This window comes from Scyliorhinus torazame, chromosome 13, assembly GCF_047496885.1.
Source record: "Scyliorhinus torazame isolate Kashiwa2021f chromosome 13, sScyTor2.1, whole genome shotgun sequence".
Classification (NCBI taxonomy): domain Eukaryota; kingdom Metazoa; phylum Chordata; class Chondrichthyes; order Carcharhiniformes; family Scyliorhinidae; genus Scyliorhinus; species Scyliorhinus torazame.
Window position 1 is genome coordinate 55,151,887 of NC_092719.1, and position 26,560 is coordinate 55,178,446.

At 43.0% G+C, this 26,560-nt stretch overlaps 1 protein-coding gene across 12 annotated transcripts in view; it reads left to right on the forward strand.

The window, feature by feature from the left end:
* The window catches only part of anks1b (ankyrin repeat and sterile alpha motif domain containing 1B), a 1,303,035-nt gene that overhangs the window by 39,909 nt on the left and 1,236,566 nt on the right, over positions 1-26,560 (forward strand). The gene's annotated exons all lie outside the window — the stretch shown is intronic.

Sequence of the window (26,560 nt, forward strand, 5' to 3'; positions counted from 1 at the left end):
CTAAGCACTTTTTTTCACCTCTGATGACAGTATGGGCTTTGTACCTGATGAAACAATGTATGTGCGATGGAAGGGCTCTTGCAGCACTTGGCTGTAGGAATCTTGCCATGGACAATTAGAGGGGACAAATGCTTGCCACTTTAAAGTTTATGTACATCTAAGGAAAAACTGGCAAATCACATGACTGGATTGGGACATTCAAAGAATAGAATCGCAGAAAGTTTGCGGGACAGAAAGAGGCCACTTTGCCTATCGTGTCGACACTAGCCGAAAAGCGAGCCACCCAGCCTAATCCCACTTTCCAGCACTAATTGCTCCCAGTAAATCTGCATGCTTACCACCAGGAAACCGTTGTACCTGACGGTCTGAATATTTTCCAGGCTTTTGAGTTCACTAATGTAAGTTATTATTGTTGGCTGAACCTTTTGATCTCTCTCATCACAACTATTGTTCCAACATATTTCTTCTTAGCCTTGACATGACTGAGGTGACTTTTAAGAGATAATATTGTGCAAAATCAGGTCCACCCCTTCCCATCACTCCTGGTTCCTGCTTGACGGGTGGGATAAGACTGAACAGATGGGAGGTCATGAAAACTTCTGGTGGGAACTGAGGGCAAGGAGCAGTATTTTTAAGAATGGGGTGGGGTGGGAGAAAAGTTGAAAAATCATGTTACCGTGGTTGTACAAAACAATTTGGCAATGTAGTACCAATATATGAATACAAGACCTACAATTTCTCTGCAAAACAAAATAGAGAATGCCCTAACAATTTTTGTTGGCATTTCTTTAAGTATTACGCTGTTGTGTGTCAGCTGTTTCAATCATACGATATGCCCCATAGTTGAGGGTGTTTAGTACATGTTCTAGGCCTCTATTTGAGGCGTGTCGAGGGGCGTGTCGAGGCGAGGGGAAAAGAGCAACAGCCAAACTCGTGGCACCATGGTTGGTTCTGCTGCAGAGGGGAGGGGTGACAAGTGTGACAGTGCAATAGTTATAGGGGATTCAATTGTAACGGGAATAGACAGGCATTTCTGTGGCCGCAAACGAGACTCCAGGATGGTATGTTGCCTCACTGGTGCTAGGTCAAGGATGTCTCTGAGCGGGTACAGGACATTCTGGAGGGGGAGGGTGAACAGCCAGTGGTCGTGGTACACATTGGTACAAATGACATAGGTTTAAAAAAAAAGGGATGAGGTCCTAAAAGCAGAATACAGGGAGCTAGGAAGGAAGTTAAGAAATTGGACCTTGAAGGTAGTGATCTCAGGATTACTACCAGGGCCACCTGCTAGTCCGAGTAGAAATGACAGGATATATAGGATGAATACGTGGCTGAAGGGGTGGTATGAGGGGGAGGGTTTCAGATTCCTGGGGCATTGGGACCGGTTCTGGGGAGGTGGGACCTGTACAAACTGGCCGGGTTACACCTGGACTGTAACTGATGTCCTCAGGGGGGGGGGGGGGGGGCGCTATTTGCCAGAGCGGTTGGGGAGTGTTTAAACTAATGTGGCAGGGGGATGGGAACCGATGCAGGAAGCCGGAAGGTAGTAAAACAGGGACAGAAACAAAAGGCATTAAGGGGGAAAGTGTAAGGCAGAGAAGCCATAGTCAAAAATCAAAAAAGGCGACCGAACAAGGTACAGTGACTGAGGGGAGCTCAGTGAATAGGCCCAGTAATACTAAAAGGAATAAAATGGAAAGTAAAAACATAAATGGAAAGCGACGGGGCAGGTTGTTTCATGAAGATATGGGTTCAACGGCCAGGATAATTAGGAGAAAAGTTAAGAGGAAAAATAACTTGGGAGAGGTTACTGATCAAGGTGTTAAGATTCAAAACAGAGGTATAAAAGCCAACATAAGTGTACTTTACCTGATTGCTCATAGTATTCGGAATAAGGTAGATGAGTTGATGGCGCAAATCATTGTGAATGACTATGATTTAGTGGCCATTACTGAAACATGGTTAAAGGATGGTCACGACTGGGAGTTAAATATCCAAGGGTATCAAACTATTCGGAAGGACAGAGTGGATGGTAAGGGAGGTGGTGTAGCTCTGTTATTTAAGGATGACATCCGGGCAATAGTAAGGGATAACATCGGTGCTATGGAGGATAAGGTTGAATCCATTTTGGTGGAAATCAGGAATACTAGGGCGAAAAAGTCACTGATAGAAGTAGTCTATAGGCCACCAAATAGTAACATTATGGTGAGTCAGGCAATAAACAAAGAAATAACTGATGCATGTAGAAATGGTACAGCAGTTATCATGGGGGATTTTAATCTACATGTCGATTGGTTTAACCAGGTCGGTTAAGGTCTTGAGGAGGAGTTTATAGAATGTATCCACAACAGTTTCCTAGAACAGTATGTAATGGAACCTACGAGGGAACAAGCGGTCCTAGATCTGGTCCTGTGTAATGACAGGATTGATTCAGGATCTCATAGTTAGGGATCCTCTTGGAAGGAGCGATCACAATATGGTGGAATTTAAAATACAGCTGGAGGGTAAGAAGGTAAAATCAAATGCTAGTGTTTGTGCTTAAACAAAGGAGATTACAATGGGATGGGAGAAGAGCTAGCTAAGGTAGCCTGGGAGCAAAGACTTTATGGTGAAACAGTAACAGTGGAGAACCTTCCAAGTGATTTTTCAGAGTGCTCAGCAAAGGTTTATACCAACAAAAAGGAAGGACAGTAGAAAGTGGGAAAATCGACTGTGGATATCTAAGGAAATAAGGGAGATTATCAAATTGAAGGAAAAAGTGGCAAAGATTAGTGGGAGACTAGAAGACTGGGATATCTTTAGGGGGCAACAGAAAGCTACAAAAAAGCTAGAAAGAAGAGTAAGATAGATTATGAGAGTAAGCTTGCTCAGAATATAAAAAAAGATAGTGAAAGTTTCTACAAATATATAAAACAAAAAAGTGTGGCTAAGATAAATATTGGATGAGAAGGGAAATTTAATAATGGGAGATGAGAAAATGGCTGAGGAACTGAACAGGTTTTTTGGGTCGGTCTTCACAGTGGAAGACAAAAATAACATGCCAGTGACTGATGGAAATGAGGCTATGACAGGTGAGGACCTTGAGATGGCAATTAAACTCTTTAACCATTAGCTGAAAGAAATTTGTTTCAATAAATATCTCTATATTTGTGACAGGGGAGTGTGGTGGTACAGGTAGGACTTTCTCACTGCTCTTTTGATGTTTTACATATATGAAATTTGATTCATCAATAAATTGCAGTAAGTAGGATGGATCGTAATTTCCCATGGTATAGATCCAATGCGTCTGCTGTTGGGCTTGCCCTTGTATGTTTTAAGTTTTTACAGTTGCTGAAAGTGCAAGCTGATATCATCAACATTACAGCCAGGAAGGCAGGACCGGCAACTGTATCTTTGTAATCAATCAGATTGCAGAATTAACTACACAAGGGGCTGAAAATTAATGTAAATTACAATTGGTGAATTCAATAACAATCAAGTCACAAAGTGAAAGAGAGGGGAAGAAATATTGAATGAAAACAGACAGGAATAGTTTGTTTAAAATTAAAATGTCCAATAATGATATCTGAGGGAATGGGACTCCAAATTTGTAATTACGTTTTCAGTTTCAGAGAGGCTAACCAGAAGCAATCAAAACATCACATTAAAAGGGTACTTCGACTAAAGTGGGCAAGGTGCAATTAGTGTGGTAAATTTTAATTTGTATCTCCTAATGCAACAATATCATGAAATTCAATGTATTTCAATGGTGAGGCAGACAACGAGCCTTTTGTTGCAATTTTTGAACTAACACCGTTTCTATCCTTCCCTGAAATTGTTTTAGGATTTGTGTATACTTTGTTGTTCCACTTCCTGGTATTTTAAAATCAAATTATGACCTGATGTTTTTATAACTGGCTAATGGCAAATCTCCGACACTGCCGACAAAGTCAGATGTCCTATTTTATAAAGCAAGAGCATGCAAATGAGCTAGTGTTCTGCAGCTGAACTTTGAGTATGCGCCTGTTTACAGTTACAAAGTGTAACTGATAGTTAAACATTGGACGAGATCCTGGTTAGGTTGGTGCTGCTGATACTTTGACTCTAGTATTTGTATGATCCAAATGGCTATTTGTTTCCTTTGATACAAATGTCCTGGAATGAGGTACGAACTGAAAGTATCTGATTGTATCCTCTGACTTTGCTCCTGTAAGTCAGAGTATACTTTTTTATAACATGGACATTTATGCTATGTATTGCACAATAGTATAGTGACTGAAACAAATTGTGTTTTATTACTTGGTATTAAGAGATTTTTACCAATATTTTGGGGATTGCGTTCTATGATACTGTCCCATTCTTCCAAAATTGATGTTTACTATCCTTTAATATTACATTTTCCTTTCATCTTTGTACACCATTTTACTGATTTCAAGTAAGTGTCCCAGAGGGGTTTGTAAACTGAATGATAAATCTTGCTGTGACCATTAAGCATTTCCAGAGTTTGCTGTCAAGCATGTTTTGAAGTGCAAGCATTCAGCTTCTCTTGACCAGCCCAACGTTTCTAGCTGGTTATTAAACATTGCTGCTTGTATAGTGGTTACTGACTCCACTTACCAGAAATCTCATCCAAATACTAATTTTAAACTGTGCTGAGCATTTGCCAACTGCAGCTAGCCAGCTAGAAACCTATTTTCAGACAGTCTGAGAGAAGCAGAATGTGGGAATATTTATACCATGCTTCTGATTTTAAATTAGTTTTGACTCCAATTTCCCCCACCCTCAGTCCATAAGTCTTCATTCTGCCTCCCCTTTTTTTGTATGCATTGCAAACTGTTCTAAATTTATCCTTACCACCGTATCAGTGTCCTTTTCTTTCATTGTGCCTGCTATTTTGTATGCCTGCTGCACATTTTCTCACCCACTCTGTTATCTCCATCGCAAAGTCCGTCTCTCTCAAACACACACACAAACTACATCTTTTTGCTTATCCCATCTCTGCTTGTCTTGTTTCCTCTCATCACCTCTTGTACCTCGCTCCCCTGCAGTCATTTTTCCAATCTGTAAAATATATTTCCATTTAAATATAGTTTTCCTGTTGGAAAGACCCAAGTTAAATTCTAAGTTTGATCTTTACCTTGAGCTTTTTGTGTTGTTGCAGGTTCTCTTGATAAGAATGTTGCTGGAATTTCTCCAGAGCTTGTATAGACATAGACTGTGGCATGCTGGGAATTGTAGGCAGACATTTGCTGGGAATTGTAGTTGTCTCTCAGCTGCGGCAGAATCCTTAGTCTCTCAGGCAGGCACAGGTCTGCAGTGGAAACCAGTTTTAGATTTCAAACCCAGGGAATTCTGTAAGTTTTATCAGTACTATTCCAAATCTTGTACCTTTTTTATGTATCTATTCTGTTACTTAAATTGATGCTCATTGCTTGGATGTAGAATAAATGTCAATATTGTGTGGTAGAGATGAATGGCCTGTTTCTGTGTTGTAACCTCTATGTATTTGTATCTATAACTTTGATATCACTAATTTTTCTCAGTGATGAGAATTTAAAGGATTTCACAAAAAGAATACAATTGTTTTTTTTGTATTTTGGCAACTATTATTGATTCACTTTTATTTGAACTTCTCAATTGGTTTTATTTCTGCTGATTGGTACGTTTCTAACTGTAGATGTGATTTTTGCTCTCGGGAATCTGGCATTCTATCCGGGAATTAAATGCAGTTTAAAATATCACAGTTTATGAAACCTGGCATCCCTAACTCCTCCCTGTGAGACTTGGAGACTAATAGTCTATCCACATTCCTCATTTTCCCTCGTCATTGTCCACAAGACATCTTGCACTTTCTTTCTAGTAAAATGACCTGGGTTCCCCTTCAACCGTTAACAACTAAACCACCAAGCTTGTTTTTGGACAGAATCCAGAACAGGTCCCATTACCTAAAAGAGCCAGAGTCAAAGCATAACTATCACTATAAATATGAAGTTTATAATAATAGTTTGAGATAAAATGAACAGTCACTGAAATGTGGATTAATTTAGAAAAGCCAGAACAGATTTGTTGAAGGTAAATTGTGTTTGTCTAACTTTTGTTTTCATGCCGGAGAGGAGTAATGAGGTTAAATGTGGTTTATGTGTACAGGGATTTCCAAAAGGTGCCTAAAATGCCATGTAACAGATATGTCAGCAAATTCAAAAGCCCATTGAATAAAAGGAGCAGGGTGACCTGGATATAAAGTTGGCTGAGTGACAAGAAACCGAGTCTGGAGGAGAGGAAGGGGGGGGGGGGGAAGAGCCTCCAATGAGTCCCTGGCCCGCGATCGGGGCCCACTGATCGTCGGGTCGGCCTCTCGCTCTCCGGGCCTATTTTCTTGCGCGCCGGCCCCTGACTCCCGCGCCATGTTGCGTCGGGGTGGGCGTGTTGAGGGAGGCCACTGCGCATGTCCTCGTTGACGCCGGCGCCACTACTCATGCACAGATCCCGCGGTGCACAGTTGGCGCGGGATGGGAGGCTGGAGCGGCGTGAACCGCTCCAGCACCGTGCTGGCCCCCATAGGTCCAGAATCGGTACTCCCAGCGGACCGTTCACGCCATCGTGAAATGCGACGGTGTTTCCGACGGCGTGGACACTTTGCCGCCGAATGGGAGAATCCCGTCCCATAGCTCTGGTTGCTGTTTAAACATTTTGAATTTGGGTAGTAGATCCGCTGCATCCCAATTCAAACAGCGGAGGTTTGTCGAAATTTTGACAACATTCCTTTGACCTCCCTCCCGATTTCATTTAATTTATTATTCACCAATGCTCAAAACCACCTGTTCTAATCAGAACCTTCTGTGGCCCGACCAATATAATTGCTTTGTTTTTGGTTTGTCTCTCGCTCGTCATCGATCTGGCCCACACCCTTGTCGCTCGCCTTTCCTGACTGAACTAACCCAGTTCTGGTCCCCTCAGTGCGCTGTCCCACTCATTGAACTGATGGGCCTATGCACTGCAACCAAAACTTTTCTATGCAGGCACCACACTGCGATTTGAACATGCTCTGACACTGCAAACTCATTGCAGTCTGACCAAAATGTATCTGGTTGTCTTGTGCTATATAGCAAGATCTAAGGCCGTTCATTATCTTGCACCTGTATTTAATCTTACTGCCAGGCTGCCTCACCACCTCGGTACACCATGTTATGTTTTTATTATGATCGAAAGGCACCAAACGTTCATAAAGAATTAGGTAAATAGGACTGTGGGTTCATTTATTTAGACTAGGCACATGAAAACATTTCATACAAAAATAACTTGAAGACATCAGCGGCAGAGATGTGTGGATGTGCTCTTTCTGCTCACACGCCTCCAAAAGTGAAACTGAGACTGGATCACAAGACACACTTACCTTCTGAGTGATGGCATGCTGCTATCCCTTAAAGCCACATGACAGCATAACCAATCTATGATTTGCGTTGCTTTATGATTGTGCATCATAATCCTATTTATCATTAAAGTAAAACTTTGGTAGTTACTGAATACAGTTGTGATGAAGCTTAAATAATATTGCCCGCATTTGCAATCTTAAAAAAAAAAAATCGGCCTGGTATAAGCACCTCCTGCAGATATCCTGCTGTTTTCTGTATATCTTAGCCCATGTGATAGATTAGCAATTTATTATAATAATAATCTTTATTGTCACAAGTAGGCTTACCTTAACACTGCAATGAAGTTACTGTGGAAAGCCCCTAGTCGCCACATTCCGGCGCCTGTTCGGGTACCAGGAGGGGGAATTCATAATGTCCAATTCACCTAACAAGCACGTCTTTCGGGACTTGCGGGAGGAAACCGGAGCACCTGGAGGAAACCCACGCAGACACTGGGAGAACGTGGAGACTCCGCACAGACAGTGACCCAAGCTGGGAATCGAACCTGGGACTCGGGCACTGTGAAGCAACATTATTACCACTGTGCTACCATGCTGCCCTTTAATCGTATCTGGTTCATAAAAAAAAGCTGGGCAGCATCGTTCTCTTTTAATGATGGTATGTCTACCTGAACAGAATTGCATAGCTTCCTAAATGTAAACTGCTGTAGGCAGTTGTTGATGCTATATATTGTTGGAATTGGTGTATATTTTGTGGTTGCACTAAGCTAATAACTCATTGTTTGTAATCTACATTAAGTACGTATTGTGCTATAACGCATCCAAAAAAATCATGAAATTGTACTATTCAAACCTTTGCACCCGTGCCAATAGTCTGAAAATTAATTCCTATAACCCAGCCCTCTGCCTGTACCCTTTTGCTTTAGTTTTTCACTTAATTGTCCACGTCTATTAATGGGAGCAATGTGTGTTTATGTTGTGCCTTTGAAAAATGTCCTGAGGCCTTTTCACACAGGCATAATCAGACGTAAATAGATACCAAGTCAAAGGAGGAGCATATTGGGAGAGTTGACCAAGAACTTGGTCAAATAATTGAGTTTTCAGAAAGCATCTTGAAGGAAGAGAGGGAGGCAGCGAAGCAGCACAGTGTAGGGTGGGAATTCTGGAGCAGTGTTCAGACTGCAAAAGGCATGACTAGCCATGGAGGACCAGAGGAAGTGAGCAATGCGCAAGGGACCAGAGGGAGGAACGGAGAGTTCAGCCAAAAGCTGGGTCCTGGGGCTGGTGGAGATCATAGAGATCGCGATTTATGAGGCCATGAGGGAGAGGGCATGATGAAAATGTTGAATTTGGTGGCATAATAATAATCTTATTGGCACAAGTAGGCCTACATTAACACTGCAATGAAGTTACTGTAAAAAGCCCCAGTTGCCACATTCCAGCGCCTGTTCGGGTACACGGAAGGAGAATTCAGAATGTCCAAATTACCCAACAAGTCAGTCAATGTAGCGATCAGAAACATGAAGGGCAAGCAAAATGAGGCGAGCCAGGAGAACAGTTAAATATTCGATTCTGGAGGTGACAGAAGCATGAATGAGTGTTTTTGTGGTAAATGGGTTCTGGCAAGATAGTGGGTGGTTAGTGTTTGAAATTCTCGTCCTCAGTGACATATGGAGGCTGGGTCATGGAGTCATAATCATGGAGTTTTAAGCGGTCTACAGAAAAGGCCCTTCAGCCTGTCGCATCTGCACGACCAAAAACAACCATCTAACTATTCTAATCCTATTTCCCACCATTTGGCCCATAGCCTTGTTTGCCTTGGGATTGCACATCTAAATACGTCCTCACATCCCCTCTGAACCTGCTGTCCCTTACCGTAAATCTATGTCCCCTGGTCATTGATCCCACCACCAAGGGAAAAGGTTTCTTTCTGTCTACTTTATCTATGCCCCTCCTAATTTTATACATCTCAATCTCCTCTGCTCCGAGGAAAACAATCCAAGTCTAACCAACCTTCCTTCATAACTGAAACTCTCCAGCCCAGGTAACATCCTAATAAATCTCCTGTGCACCCTTTCCAGTGCTATCACGCCCTCCTATAATGTGGATTCCAGAACTGCACACAATATTCCTAGCTGTGGCCTATTCAATGTTTTGTACATGGTGGTGTACATGCACATCAAAGTCTCTCTGATCCTAGGTGTTTCCCAGGGTCCTGCCATTTATCATGTATTCCCTTGACTTGTTTGTCCTGCCCAATTACTCATACTTATCTGGATTGAATTCCATTTGCTACTGATCATCAGCCCATCTGACCAGGCCATCTATATCCTCCGATAATCGAAGGCTGTCCTTCTCACTATTTACCACCCCATCATCCGCAAGCTTACTGATCAATCCTCCTACATTCATCCAAATCATTGCATATATTCAAGCCTGAGTGAGACACGTGTTTGATTGACAAGGGTGCTGAGTGCTATGGGAAGCAGGTTGGAAAGTGGGGTTGAGGGCAGAATTAGATCAGCCCTGATCTCATATAATGGTGGAGCATCCTCGATGGGCTGAATGGCCTGGAATGCACCTATATCTTCTGTCCTTTTGACTCCACACGTATAAAAGTTTATTTTTAATGCCAGAGAGGCTGTTGCGAGTAACAAACTTACCAAGCTGTTTAACAAGTGCGATGTGTTGGGTAGGCTGGGTCGATGTGGACTGCACTTGATGCAGTGTGGCGAGAGACAGACCTCCAACACTTGATAAGATGCAACACAATTTTATTTGACATCTAAACTATTATACATGTTCAGCTGTGCGTTGACACTATGCTGACTTGACTGGAGACCTGATACTAGCCTAACCAGACTTACTAGCTACCACATGGCGTTTGCACTGGCCAGCTCATTAACTCTGACTGTCTCAGAGGCTGGGTCCCGAGAGAGCGGGAAAACTGGTCCCCACTGGCTTTATAGTGGTTGTGTCCTGTCTGGTGATTGGCTGCTCTGTTCTGTGTGCTTACTGGTCATCCTGTGTGTCAATCACTGCCTGTCTGCACTCCATTGTATACATAGATGTATATTATGACAAAGTGTACTTGGATTAAAAAGAACAAGCCCTAAATTTCTGTGGTAAACTTAATCCTCCCCTATGAAGGAGGACTGGAACTTGATGTCTTTTCATCTATTTGAATGGTGAGTCAGATGACGAGTCATCCAAACAGTCCAACACATATCAAGATAAAGGATTTAAATCCCCATGTTTCAATGTTTGCACCCAGTATGTAAGAGATATAAATCTCATCATGTTGCTCCTGCAGCCAATGCAATGTGTCAATTGCATAAATGAAGTATTGCATTGGTTGAAATCTGTTTACTTCTTACTAATTAATGCTCAAGGAATTAATGACAGCACCAATTTGAATCTCTAACCCTCTTTTGTTTTTCTCACTGTAAGCTGCCAAAAGCAATGTGGCTGTCATGTTTAAGTTGTGTTAAATTTAATGTGACACAACTGTGAAAATTATTAGCTTTGAAGTAAAAGTTCAGAAAATGGTGTCCAACATTCAATTGAATTTCTGGTAAATACTCTGTTGACAACAGTCAGAAAAATACCCCATCATGTACTCCTGAAAATAGTTATACTGCAGCTGGGCTACAAGTGATCCTAAATTGAACCAAATGCCGAGAGTCTACAATGCTGTGACATTTTGTTTTTAAGTCGTTGAAAAATCATTAGCAGCAGGCGCCTGAATTTTTGACATGCACCCAAGACAGATGACTCTCTGTCAGGTATAACATCGGAGAGTTCTGGAAACATTCAGATTAACTGGTAGAGATTGTGTGCTCTATTTCGATTAGTTATCTGTAAAAACACTCCATCGCTGTGGAAATGGCCACACGTTGGGTTAAGATACATTTCTTTCCTGTCGTGATCTGTTTTCATCTCTTTTTTCTGAATGGTATCTGAATTGGACAGTCCTTGAACCTTCAATGATCAACCTCCATTCCTGGTGCTTTTCTTTTCTCAGCTGTCTTTGAATTAGGGGTTGCATTACTGTTGGGTCATTCTCTGAACTGAACTAAGCTTTCTTTTCATCTTCCTCTGAATCAGTCAGTCTTTCAGGTTTCTAGATCTTTATCAATTTGTCCTTCACCTCAAAATCTGTATGAATCTTTTTTCAGCGTGGCTTGATTTGAATCAACTTTTCTCAATGACATTTCTCCAACAAAATCTCCTCTAACCGTTTCTAATGGCCGATAGTTTTGCATCTGAAGCTCATTGAGAATATAGATATGTTAAGTAACATGGTGGGAGCATGGAAGCAGATAAGTTGGAGGTGATATCTCCCAGAATATGTACAACCAGTGTTGGCTTCACTAAAGCATCTGGCGTTTCTCATACTATTGTTCATATTCTGGTTCAGTGGTCCCAGTTGATAATGTTAAAGGTCTTTGGTCCAATGCTGCTGAGAACTTGAGTTCTCCTGTGAGTTTTAAGATGTTTTCACAATAAGTAATACATTGTGAGGATTGTCCCAACTCACCGCATGAAGGAAATCAAACCATTTCTCTTTCCAGACTCTCTTCCAGGTCTAAAAACAGTCATACAAAAGGAAAAATAAGCCTCTTGTCTGTTTACTGCCACCTTCATGCCTATGGCTCGCAGTTTTCAAATCGTAGGGTCGCGTAGTGGTGAGACCAATTTAATTTCCAACTTTATCCTATATTGCTGGATGAGCTCCTTTCTGTTTCGTACAATAGGGTGGAGATGTGCACCTCCTAATTCCACCCATGCAGTGTGTACAATTTTAATTGGACCACTCGAGGCTGCTTTTGTGTGTGCTTTGACAGTTTAATCCAGGAAGAAGAGAGCCGAGAGAAGAACACTTTGTTAAACTCTTGATCGTTAGTTGGCGAAGGAGATCAGAGCCATTCTTGACTCCATTTTAGATTTATTCAGAAGGAGAAACATTACAAGTGTATAGCTCCTAACTCCGCTCCCCAAACAGGTGTCAATAAATCTCTTTCTTTGTGCTCAAATAATCATGAAATGAATGCCCCTCACCAGTTGATACTTGACCTAATTTGTACAGCTAACAAATTGTTATCTTGAGTAAGAAGATATGTTATTATACAGAAAGTTTATCATAGAATCAGCCATTCGGCCCATCAAGTCTGCCCCGGCTCTTCGAAAGAGCACCTTACCTAAGCCCACACCTCCACCCTATTCCTGTAACCTAGTAATCCCACCTAACCTTTTTTTGGACATTAAGGGCAATTTAACATGGCCAATCCACCTAACCTGCACATCTTTGGACTGTGGGAGGAAACCGGACCACCTGGGGGAAATCCACGCAGGCACAGGGAGAACGTGCAGACTCGTTTAGACAACGTGCAGCCAAAATATGTATTTTGCAGGTGGGACTCCAAAACACTGGCAAAAACAAAACATTAATTTATTTTTCTTCATTGGCAAATGGAGACTATACCATTTAAATCTGAGTGGCCTCTTGGGATTACAGCATAATGAATGAGCGCTTCTGCTTGATAACAAAACTTACCATCCTTTATAGTGCTACCAGTTACAACTAAACATGGAGAACCTGACCATCAGCAATTTTTCAAAATGCGCCTTTCCCAGTGGGTGACCGAACACTATATATGTGAGGAGCAAACATATTTTTGACACTCGGGTGGCGGTGAGGATGATGTTGAGCTGTAATTCTAATCGCCAATACTGCATTGAGTATGGATTTAAGTACGGCTAATGATTTACAGCTGTCTTCACATGATGTGTTCGCGTACAGAAAGTGCTCTCCTCCATTTCTCTGCTGTTGATTTTTATAGCTCGGCTGGTAATTGATTTTGCATTTGCAGTTTTCATGTAGTTCACTTGGTGGAATGATAACTAGAGAGATGGTTTATGAATTTGTGTTCGTTGCTCGCAGATTTAGTGCAAGTGCTGCTTCACAGTGACAACACAAGGCTGAGATGAAATAGGGTAATTGAATAATATAACATTAATCAGAAAATAGTTAAAGAATTCAGGACATCAAACCTTCTAACCAGCAAGCCATTTTGGATTCCCACGTAAAAAGTGAATAGCTGATAGATTTGTGAGTTTTGTGATAACTGAGTCTGCCAGCAAGGTGTAAGCTTTTTGTTTTGTTTTGTGTGCAGCTTTACAGCCTAAGGCAACTTTTAATTGTAGTATAATTATTGAGATTTGATGCGAATCTGTATTATTTTTCAATGTGTAGGGATGTGGGAGGTGTTCAAGGATTCTGCTTCCACTGCCTTGGGTGGCATGGTAGTACAGCGGTTGACACTGTTGCTTCACAGTGCCAGGGTCCCAGGTTCGATTTTCTGCTTGGGTCACTGTCTGTGCGGATTCTGCATGTTCTCCCTGTGTCTGCGTGGGTTTCCTCCAGGTGCTCCGGTTTCCTCCCACAAGTGCCGAAAGACGTGCTGTTAGGTAATTCGGACATTCTGAATTCTCCCTCTGTGTACCCGAACAGGTGCCGGAATGTGGGGACTAGGGGATTTTCACGGTAACTTCATTGCAGTGTTAATGTAAGCCTACTTGTGACAATAAAGATTATTATTATTAGCCCCCCCCTCATCAAATAGGGAGCACTTCACTGAGAGATTATGGGCGGGATTCTCCGTTTTGCTCGCACCCGGGGGTTCCCGATGGGGTGGGGCTGCCCCACAATGGGAAACCCATTGACCGGCCGGCCTAACGGAGAATCCCGCCAGCGAGTCGGGGCAGAAAAGTGGCGTGGCGGAGATTCCAGCCCAAGATATTTTACTTTTACAAAGATTGAGCTCCAATGGTAACTATATTGCTTCTTTCTCACTTAATTGTTCAGCATCATCCAGTGTAGTACTGAACCACACAGGCCACGATTTTCTTTTCACAATCAATTTCTGGCCTATCCTGTAAGAGATAATCTTGATTGCAAGCCACAGACGCGATGTTGATCATTGCACTGCAGGCAGGGATTAAGGAATGGGGAAGAAAAATGGTCCTGCTCCCGACCACCAACTTGCGACTTCCACATCAGGCGAAGACCCAATCAGGCTCAATGCTGCTGCCTTTTTCATTACTTGCAAACATTCAATACCTTGGCTCACAAAGCTAAAGGAAGATCATTTCTGGAGGTGCAAATTTGCTGGTATTTATGGAATTGTGCATTGCATTAGTCAGTGCCTGCAGGAGAGAATCTAATAAGTAATCACTACTTGTAAATAAATACGTTTGAGAGTTTCCCTACATGTTTTAGTGGGAATTACTGTCCGTGCTGTTGCCAAGCACAACTAATTATTTGGAAAGCAGCCATTGCAATATAAATCTTTGGCTGTCTGCATTTCCTTTTCCTCATTGTCTGGTACCTTGCATTTATATATAACATTCCTGTGGTAGGAGGCGGAGACCCCCCCCCCCCCCCCCCCCCTCCCCCCCCCCTCCAGCTGGGACCACTCAGTGAGCTCTTTAAATGCTGCTTGCAGACACGGATCAGGTGTTCAGGGGTGGAATTCTCCGAGCCTCCACGCCGGAATGGCGATCGGCGCGGGGGGCGGAGAATGGACGTTGCTGCCAAGTTCCCGACGGTGTGATTCTAACCACGTTTTGCCTGTCAGGAACGGTCGGAGGTGGTTGCGGAGTCAGTCTGCAGCCGTCCTGGTGGGGGGGCTCCTTCACCTTGGGGGGTGCCTCAGGGACGGCCAAGCTGGCAATCGGGGCCGCCGATCCACGGGCGCAGGCGATCTCGAGGGGGGGGGGGGGGGGTAGGCCTATATTTGCAGGGCTGCTCCGCGTTGTGAGTCCGCCATGTCGCGCGGGGCGGCTGCCGAAGGCCACCACCGCGTGCATGCGCGGACTCCTGACCGGAAGTGCAGGGCCCTGTATCAGCAGGCAGAGCTGCGAGAGTACCAACCCTCCTAGCCCCCTTCAGGTAGGAGAATGTTACCTGCCCATGTTCTGACGGTGGAGTGGGGACATAGCCCCAATATTGGAGAACCCCCCCCCGCTCAGGCAGTCCGGGGCTGAGACATTGGTGCTGTACCAGGGGTAACGGCTTTATCTTTGGAGTTTAAGGGCATGGTGGCGCAGTGAGTTAGCACTGCGACCTCACAGCGCTGAGGTCCCAGGTTCGATCCCGGTCCTGGGTCACTGTCCGTGTGGAGTTTGCACATTCTCCCCGTGTTTGTGTGGGCTTCGCCCCCACAACCCAAAAATGTGCAAGCTAGATGGATTGGCCACGCTAAATTGCCCCTTAATTGCAAAAAATGAATTGGGTACTCTAAATTTAAAAAGAAAATCTTTGGAGTTTAAAAAAAACGGTTTATCCGCCTTCTTTGTGTTTCCTGGATTAGTACACCCACATACTAGTTCGATATGGAAAGAATGTGTAAATGCTGTACAGTACGATCCTGTTTGGAGAACAATTGTTGCAGCCTTTGAGCAAGGTTTCAAGAGCAAGATAGGAGTAGAACAAAGACCCTATTTAGTAAGGATTTAGGATGCTTTATGCATCGTGTACAAAGTGTTAAGTTTTGCATGTGGGGGTTTTTAGTGAATTGTTTTGATTTCCATTGGACCTGCAGTGTTCTGCATTTTAAAATGGCACTGTACTTTTGTGAAAGTGGCAAGAGCAACAAGCAGTGCTATTTGTTGCTCTTGCAGGCAACATGTTTTGACACAATTTGCATCATTGTGCTGTGTTTGCAAACAAACAAATTATAGACGTGCTTATGGTACATCCCTAGAGTTAGTATTCTTTTAAATTAGCTTCCTTCCTCTCCAAAAGCATATTAATGTGATTCAAAAATATACATAAAAATTAGGACTTGCATTTGTATAGCACCTCTTACATCTCAGGTCATTACAAAGCACTGCACAGTCCATTTAAATACTTCTGAAATGAAGTCATTTGAATGTTACAAATGTGGCAGTCGATTGGTGTACCGCAAGGACCCACAAACAGTGATGTGACAATGACCAGATAATCTTTTAACCATGTCGGTTGAGGGGTAAATATTGGGGGAAACTTTAATTGCTCCTCTTCAAAAGAGTGGGATGAGGTTGATAGCGGCTGAAACATGATGCTTAAAGGAACAATTGCGAATCGTGAACAAGTGGAAAGGGGCAGGCAGTAGACTTGTGCTCAAAGAGCAAAGAATGCGGGGAAGGACTTCGGTCTGAAGGAGACCAGTAAGATAGGCCAGAAGGTGGCTCTGGAAGCTTTCAAAGACCATGTCCAAAAACCTCGCAGTTGATACATAGAATCACAGAACGAATGGGCTTTGACAAGGGCTAGAATTGTGACGTTCCTGAAGAGGTGCTCAAAAGATGATGGAAAATGTGTATCATCACCATTTTTATGGAAATGTATTTTGTTCTTTTGGTTGCTGTCACCAAGGGATAACAAAGAGATCAGGGCAAATGTGTCATACTAAGCAGGTTGCTAGCATGGCCTTTTGCAGGGAGCTCAAGTCTGAAAGAATTATTGACTTTCGTAGAAGAATTAATAGGGCTATTGGATAAGGTGAACCCAAATGAATGTTGTTTTATCTGGGCTTTACTGGAGATTTTGACACGACGGATAAAGGTTTAGAAATCAGCAGAATTAGAGGATGGCAGAAATATACCAAGCTGGGTCAGAACTGTAGCAAGTGAACAGCGGGGATCTCTGGATCAATGCTCCAGGTGCGAAATAGGCCAGAAGACACTTGTTTTGGGTCATCAATGGAAAATCATGTGTCTGTTTTCCTCATGATGACAAATCAGGGGCGGCATGGTGGTGCAGTGGTTAGCACTGCTGCTTCACGGCGCCGAGGATCTGGGTTCGATCCCGGCCCCGGGTTACTGTCCGTGTGGAGTTTGCACGTTCTCCCCGTGTCTGCGTGGGTCTCACTCCCACAACCCAAAAGATGTGCAGGGTAGGTGGATTGGCCATGCTAAAATTGCCCCTTAATAGGGGAAAAAAAGAATTGGGTACTCTAAATTTATTTTTTAAAAATTATGACAAATCAGAGAAAAAGATGACCGCAAATAACAAACGAATAGCATAGAAAGAATAGGAGCTGTAAATCAGTGCCCTTTGGAGTCAAAGAAAGAGCGAGATTCCGAGATGCTTCCATTCAAACAGCACTTGGGCATGGCTAAGTACAGGAGTAATGTACAATCAGCAAGTCTTTCAGCTACTGTTGGAAATTACTGCCACTAGTAGTGCGGGGTGGGGTTTGGGTGAGATATACCTGTGTTAGCATATTACATGAACCAAAATTGCAACACTGCCATTTTTAAATAACTCTGATTTATAACAGTTGTTAAAATGAAAATATTAAGGTAAAGTACTGTGAATAACTTGAGTGTGTTTACATAAATACCTAGCTGAAATGTTGTTCATTGTTCTGCGCTATCCTGTTCATCATTGGAACATATGGAACTAATGTTACACTTGATTCTGACCGGTGATGCATTAGGGAACATGCAGACCATCTTGTAGGTACCAGGTTGAAAAAACGTTTAATTGATTGGAGATAAAAAGGCAGCTGCACGGCAGATTAATTTCATCTTAGTTTGATATTGGGCATTGGACACTGCAGCAGTTATTACAAAGGCTACCTCATCACATTTTCTGCTTCGCTCATTTAGAAATGCCGAAAGTAGCATGGTTACGAAAGTATTTTTAGGACCCTTTTCACTAACTGTAGGTTTGTTACAGCAATTGTCAAAGGGTTTCTAGGCTTCAGCTTTTCAACTGAGTAATGCAGGGCCCTCTGTAATTATTATCCTTGGAAGATATGTGTGCAGAAAATGCAGCTGCTGCTTTCGCAGAATTATCCGTGTTTCACTCTCAGTAGCAGTGGTTAGATGCCTATAAAACTGCACACAATGATAGTTGTCCCATAAAGTGACTTGTAAAATAACCCATACCATCGAAACATATAATCCCTGCAGTGCAGAAGGAGGCCATTCGATCCATCAAGTCTGCAACGAACCTCCGAAAGAGCACCCTGCCTAGGCCCACTCACCTGCCCTATTCCCGTAAACCTACCCAACCTGCACATCTTGGACTGTGGGAGGAAACGGAATCACCCGGAAGAAACCCACGAGAACGTGCAAACTCCACACAGTCACCCGAGGCCAGAATTGTACCTGGTCCCTGGTGCTGTGAGGCAGCAGTGCTAACCACTGTGCCGCCATAGCTGAAACAAGTGGAGTAGGAGACAAATGAATTTCCTTTAGAATAGTGCTATTTTGAAATGTACCTCAGACAAAAGTTTTGATGCTTTCCATCTGTTTATTTATTTTCCAATTTAGCTATAAAGGCAAAAAGAAAAAAAATGAGAATATCTGCCTGAGTTGAGAAAAGTTAATCCAGAATTTTTTGGACAGATATTAAATCAGTGCTGGGCAACCTGCGGCCCATCAGGGTTCCAGTGTGGCCCACGAGATATTTCATTGGCCATTGCCATGCGCAGGGCTGCCACATCCCCCTGATTTCCATCCACATTTTTTTTCCTACCAGTATGACTGAAGTGATACGCGTATGAAGCAAGGGCAAGCGAAGTGAGGGGCTGGGAGGGGGGCATGAAGATTTCACACAAAACGGACTGTGAGAGCCGTGTGCTCCCTCGCTTTCCAAAGTGTAAATATTTATTTTGCTTTTAACATTTGAACTACGAGCTCTATTAATATATAAATGATCAAGCATTTTCTATAACTCGTTACGAAATATTTGATGTGTATTTAATCTTGTTCATGGGGTTGTGGTTAGCGAACAAGCTGGATTTCAACCTTGCGGCCCACTGAAATGTGGGAGGGACTCTGGCACAGCCCACCCACTAGCCCAGATTGCCCATCACTGTATTAAATGGCAACAGCAGCATTTTTATTCTTGATTCAAGCCTGAACCTTACTCACTGGTGTACAAGTGCTTCGAGCAGTCGTCTTTCCCCGTTGAATTTTGCCAGCTTCAGAAAATAAATGTTTTAATTTGTGATAAATCACAAGGATACAGAAATATGAATAAACTTGGAAAGTGCCTGCAATACCTCGTGCCATAATCAGTGCATTGCCGACGATTGTAGCTAGCTGTGCAATGACACAGGATACATGCTACTTGATACGATGTTGGAAGGAAGATGATGTCCTAGGCTGCTTTAACCCATCAAATAATAGCTTTTGGAGCGTTAAAAATGCATTTACTGAAAAAATGTACTAAAATTAAGATTTGGATTAAGTGCTGACTGTCCCAGTTTCAATATAAACACCACCTTGTTCAGACCACGCTGGCTTCACAATTATGACTCAAAGCAACCCAGCTATACCAGTGCAAATTTTTATTTTCTACATTCTGGTGGACTATAGTGTCAGCTGGTACTCAATTTTTATTTTGTCATGCCTCATAAACACTCTTCTACAATAACAACGTATTGTATTTCTATAGTGCCTTTAATGTAATAAAATGCTCCAAGGCACTTCACATGAGCATGAAAATCATCAACGCGGCACCCGAGTCAGGAGGTGTTTTAGTAAATATAACTTTAGAGTACCCAATTATTTTTTTAGCATGGCCAATCCACCTACCCTGCACATCTTTGGGCGAAACCCACGCAGACATGGGGAGAATGTGCAAACTCCACATGGACAGTGATTTACGACCATGATCGAACCTGGGTCCTCCGCGCTGTGAGGCAGCAGTGCTAACCACATCTTGTTGCTCTTGGCACATTTACAAAAGTACAGTGCCATTTTAAAATGCACATGGTGCGAGTAAAGGACAAGGGCAGCAATGTCTGGAAAGTCTACCGGTATTGCATGCCAATCCGGCAGTTGAGAAATCACCAGTGGGCCCTCTATGTGATTAGAATGCATGCACCAGAAGTCCCACCTGTCGAGAACTTCTGGCCTCTGATTTGCCACCAGGCTCGCAGAGCAACCAGGGCCAGAGATAAGTGACGATAGGAGGGGTTTCATGGGGTGAGGGATTGTGAGGAGGGGTTGTAGGGGATCTGCAGCAAGAGAAGAGAAGCGCCTCTGAGTGACCCCCAACCCCTCCCATGTGACAAATCCCTTGATCAGACACTAAGCACCTTTGAACGAGAAACGCCCCCCCCCCCAACCACAGGAAGACCACAAGCAACCTACACAGGTTCGCTTGTGCTCCCCACGTGGTGACAAGTCTGCCCACTGCTAGGGTAATGCCTGTGCTGACAGGAAGAGGCCTATAAATAGGCATTAATTTCCCCTTAATAGCCTCAATTGATGAGGAGTGGGAAAGATGTCTTTGCGCCTTCCCACCATGGACTTAATCAGGGTGGAGGCTAGAAAGTGGCATGGTCCATACCTATCGATTAAATGCCATCCCTGTCTCCAAACCCTTCACTGGGTGTGGATAAAACACCGTGGAAATAACGTGGGCCCTTCAAGGGGCGATTCTTCATGGGCCACATGACCCACCCGGGACTGATGGAGATGGAACACGCGAACGTGGGCCTATTGGGTGTCAGGGTTCGGTTAGGGGGAACTAAGTCCTGGATCTGTTTTGGTGTTGTGCTTATATGTATAGCTAGTTACCAGTTTGTTAATAAATCACCGTTGTGATTTAACTCTGCCTCATCATACTACATCGCACCACAACAACCGCCCTGTATAGCTTTTCTCAGTTCGGTACCAGGCACCACGACCTTTCCTACTGTATCTTGTTTTGACCTGAGCACTGCAACTTTACCTTTTTACTTGATAAGAAATCGGCATTAAAAAAGATGAATTTTGCCCAGAAAGATAGAATGTGATTTGCAGATTATAAATACTTGTGCAATATTGATTAGAAGAGAGGTTGATTGTAAATGTACTGAGACACATTCATAATGTATCCTTTTGTCACCTTCATTACTTTGACGAGTTTCTTTATGAACTATATGTAGAGACTTCTACGTATTCATCTTCTCTCCTGAAAGCACTGACTCGTGTTTTGGTACAGTTTCATCAGCACATCAGCCCTCCATTATCTTGTCCAAGTGAACAATCTTCATGTGTAAGCTTCAACAGAGTAGGCCTGTGGATCCTTCGTCCATGGGCCTTGCTGGCACCATTTTTTCAGAGAAGGATGAATCACTGAAAAACAATGAGGAGCGGAACACTGAGCTGCATGTTGTTACTGCCTGAGCCATCTTAACTCATTGCAGATCATGGATCAAACCTGTGACCTGCTTTTTGGTGCAGGATCATGCAAGTAGCCATTAGGAAGTCCTGCTGATGAAATATGAATATCATTCCTGCTTACGTTCAAAATGCATTTAAACGTATGTAAGGTTTTTCAGTACAATTTGCCTTTCAATGTTTCACTTAACGAAGTTGTGAAGAAAATAAAGGTAGTTCTAAGGGATTTATATTTGTATTGGTAAATATTAGAAATAAGGTATAGTTTTAAGTGGCTTTAATTTAACGTTTCAGTGGAAAGAATATAAAACCTATAGCTAGATTCATGTTGGACAAAGATGTTTGTATGTGTGGGGGTTGGTTCAGTTCCAACTGTGTTTCTATTGTGCTTAGAGAGGGCTACGTTGCGAAGAGTAAATAAACTAGATGTAGTTGCTTAGGAACTGGGGCCTTGTAAGGTTTTAGCTGGATATATTGCAGTTGAAGAAGGACACCAAGGAGTGAACATCTCAACTCTGCCAGGAGAAAACCTGGACAAGATGGGAATGTCTTAAGATGACTGACATTAAGAGAACAAAGACTAAGGTATCATTCAGAAGAATTCAATGAATTGCAGCAGGCAGTCAGACCGAAGAAAACACATGAAATTCAACAGGGTAGTTGTTATGGGGGACTTTAATTTTCCAAATATTGACTGGAAACGCTATAGTTCGAGTACTTTAGATGGGTCCGTTTTTGTCCAATGTGTGCAGGAGGGTTTCCTGACACAGTATGTAGATAGGCCAACGAGAGGCGAGGCCATTTTGGATTTGGTACTGGGTAATGAACCAGAACAGGTGTTAGATTTGGAAGTAGGTGAGCACTTTGGTGATTGTGACCACAATTCGATTACGTTTACTTTAGTGATGGAAAGGGATATGTATATACCGCAGGTCAAGAGTTATATCTGGGGGAAAGGCAATTATGATGCGATGAGGCAAGACTTAGGATGCATTGGATGGAGAGGAAAACTGCAGGGGATGGGCACAATGGAAATGTGGAGCTTGTTCAAGGAACAGCTACTGCGTGTCCTTGATAAGTATGTACCTGTCAGGCAGGGAGGAAGTGGTTGAGCAAGGGAACCGTGGTTTACTAAAGCAGTCAAGACACTTGTCAAGAGGAAGAAGGAGGCTTATGTAAAGATGAGACATGAAGGTTCAGTTCGGGGGCTCGAGAGTTACAAGTTAGCTAGGAAGGACCTAAAGAGAGAGCTAAGAAGAGCCAGGAGGGGGCATGAGAAGTCTTTGGCAGGTAGGATCAAGGATAACCCGAAAGCTTTCTATAGATATGTCAGGAATAAAAGAATGACTATAATGAATAAAAGAAGGGTAAGAGTAGGGCCAGTCAAGGACAGTAGCAGGAAGTTGTACGTGGAGTCCGAGGAGATAGGAGAGGTGCTAAATGCATATTTTTCGTCAATATTCACACAGGAAAAAAATAATTTTGTCGAGGAGAATACTGAGATTCAGGCTACTAGACTAGAAGGGCTTGAGGGTCATAAGGAGGAGGTGTTAGCAATTCTGGAAAGTGTGAAAATAGATAAGTCCCCTGGGCCGGATGGGATTTATCCTAGGATTCTCTGGGAAGCTAGGGAGGAGATTGCTGAGCCTTTGGCTTTGATCTTTCAGTCATCTTTGTCTACAGTAATAGTGCCAGAAGACTGGAGCATAGCAAATGTTGTCCCCTTGTTCAAGAAAGGAAGTAGAGACAATCCCAGTAACTATAGACCAGTGAGCCTTACTTTTGTTGTGGGCAAAATCTTGGAAAGGTTTATAAGAGATAGGATGTATAATCATGTGGAAAGGAATAATTTGATTAGAGACAGTCAACACGGTTTTGTGAAGGGTAGGTCGTGTCTCACAAACCTTATTGAGTTCTTTGAGAAGGTGACCAAACAGGTGGATCAGGGTAAAGCAGTTGATGTGGTGTGTATGGATTTCAGTAAAGCGATTGATAAGGTTCCCCACAGTAGGCTACTGCAGAAAATATGGAGGCATGGGATTCAGGGTGATTTAGCAGGTTGGATCAGAAATTGGCTAGCTGGAAGAAGACAAAGGGTGGTGGTTGATGGGAAATGTTCAGACTGGAGTCCAGTTACTAGTGGTGTACCACAAGGATCTGTTTTGGGGCCACTGCTGTTTGTCATTTTTATAAATGACCTGGAGGAGGGCGTAGAAGGATGGGTGAGTAAATTTGCAGATGACACTAAAGTCGGTGGAGTTGTGGACAGTGCGGAAGGATGTTACAAGTTACAGAGGGACATAGATAAGCTGCAGCGCTGAGCTGAGAGGTGGCAAATGGAGATTAATGCAGAAAAGTGTGAGGTGATTCATTTTGGAAGGAATAACAGGAAGACAGAGTACTGGGCTCATGGGAAGATTCTTGGCAGTGTGGGTGAGCAGAGAGATCTCGGTGTCCATGTACAATGGTTGAGAGGGTTGTTAAGAAGGCGTACGGTGTGTTAGCTTTTATTGGCAGAGGGATTGAGTTTCGGGGCCATGAGGTCATGTTGCAGCTGTACAAAACTCTGGTGCGGCCGCATTTGGAGTATTGCATGCAATTCTGGTCGCTGCATTATAGGAAGGATGTGGAGGCATTGGAAAGGGTGCAGAGAAGATTTACCAGAATGTTGCCTGGTATGGAGGGAAGATCTTATGAGGAAAGACTGAGGGACTTGAGGCTGTTTTCGTTAGAGAGAAGAAGGTTAAGAGGTGACTTAATTGAGGCATACAAGATGATCAGAGGATTGGATAGGGTGGACAGTAAGAGTCTTTTTCCTCGGATGGTGATGTCTAGCACGAGGGAACATAGCTTTAAATTGAGGGGAGATAGATATAAGACAGATGTCAGAGGCAGGTTCTTTACTCAGAGAGTAGGAAGGGCGTGGAATGCCCTGCCTGCAACAGTAGTGGACTCGCCAACACTAAGGGCATTCAAATGGTCATTGGATAGACATATGGACGATAAGGGAATAGTGTAGATGGGCTTGAGAGTTGTTTCACAGGTCGGCTCAACATCGAGGGCCGAAGGGCCTGTACTGCGCTGTAATGTTCTATGTTAAATACTCTTGTTCTTGCATCAAGAATGAGTTACAAGATGTGCTTTCTAATTCTGTCATGTATCCCATGATTGCCCGAGTGTTATGATTCAATCATATACAATTTGCGATCACAGTCACTCAGGTGATCCTTGGGTAGTTTAACTCTGGCTTAATAACTACTGTGATGTACAGTATGAAACTTATGATTATTTCATTGGTTGGGGTGGGGCAGGTGAAGAGTTACCCATTGTGTCTTCATTCATCAAGTTCAATGTCCATGCTTTGGGAGAGGTCTGGATCCTTTCAGGCATTCCTATTTATCCGGCTTAGTTGACACTGAATCAGCATCCATACCATCCTGGAGCACAAGCATGTCCATGTTTGTGAACAAATCTGCTCCAATGTACATCTTTGGAATGATTCCAGTTGAACGAGGAGATCTGAGATAGCAGGTCTCCATGGGAAGGGAAATTAAGTTCTGTTTGGCTTTTAGCTTTAAAATTCTGAAGATAGGCAGTACTTTACACTTAAAGTACTCCCTTGAAACTTTCCCTCCTTTTAAGTGCGATTGCGTATTGATGCATTGTGTTGCAGATTGGGTTTTCATCTCATTCGCTACAGATTAAAATGCATTGAGGACAACTTTAAGCATTTTGCTGCAGAATTCTGAATGGATGTCTGCATGACATACAAAAGGAAACTCAATTTAGCAATGGATGATGTACTGCACTCAAGACTTTGCAAGTAGGGACATTGGATTTTAATACTTGTGGATAGTTTTAAATCAGGAAGGTGGGTGTCTACTATCCATTATAGAGTGACTTTAATTAACATGACCTGTTTAATTTATGATTCACCATAAAAATGCAGGTTTAAAAATAGCATAGTCCAGAAGGCCATTTGTTTTAAATTGTTAACAACTACAAAACATTTACAAATTTAGCCATCGTGTCTTAAAAAGATTTAAGTCCGTCTCCAGTGCTTTATTGATTCTATGTGCATTTTGTGTTGGATGGTGGGAATCATAGAATCATTGAATTTACAGTGCAGAAGGAGACCATTCGACCCATTGAATCTGCACCGGCCCTTGGAAAGAGCACCCCACCTAAGCCCACACCTCCATCCATCCCTGCAACCCAGCAACCCCATCCACCCCCTTTTTGGACACTAAGGACAATATAGCATGGCCAATCCACCTAACCTGCACATCTTTGGACTGTGGGAGGAACCCGGAGCATCCAGAGAAAACCCCGCAGACACGAGTAGAACGTGCAGACTCCGCACAGACAGTGACCCAAGCCGGGAATCAAACCTGGGGCCTTGGAGCTGTGAAGTGACAGTGCTAACCACTGTGCTACCATGCCACCCCCACTGTGCTACAGTGCTACCGAACAGGAAATGGTATTCCTGTTCACTTTTATGTAACTGCTCCAGTTGCCTTTTCCTCTTTAGTATGTTGATTTTCTTCAACTTTCTCAATTCTTGTAGCTACCACTTTGTGTGCATAATTGATATATTTAGAGCAATCCACAAATTCATTCACTTGTATCAGTGTCAAGAGTATTGATAAGACTTTTAATCCATGCTTGTGGTTTAGTCTCCAATCCAGCTTCCATCTTATGTATGATACTGGGCTACAATGGATGTGACTGTGGCTTCTCACCTCCCTTTGTCCTGATTGCACGCTCCGCCACTTTTGATTGAGCACTTAATCCATCTCTGCCAATGTCGTTCCTGCTTGCTTTTATAAGAGTACCGGTCTCCAACTTTTTTCAACTGTAGCCCTATTGGAATATTTAGGCCATCATTCATTTTCATTTCTGTTAACCCCCCACCCCCAAAAAAATGACAAACGGACAATAATTTGAACGGTGTGTAAATGCATGCAGAGGACTATAATATTCTTTGTCTCGTTGTGCTAACACAGAATATCTACAGAGTCTGTTGGAGTAAGGAAA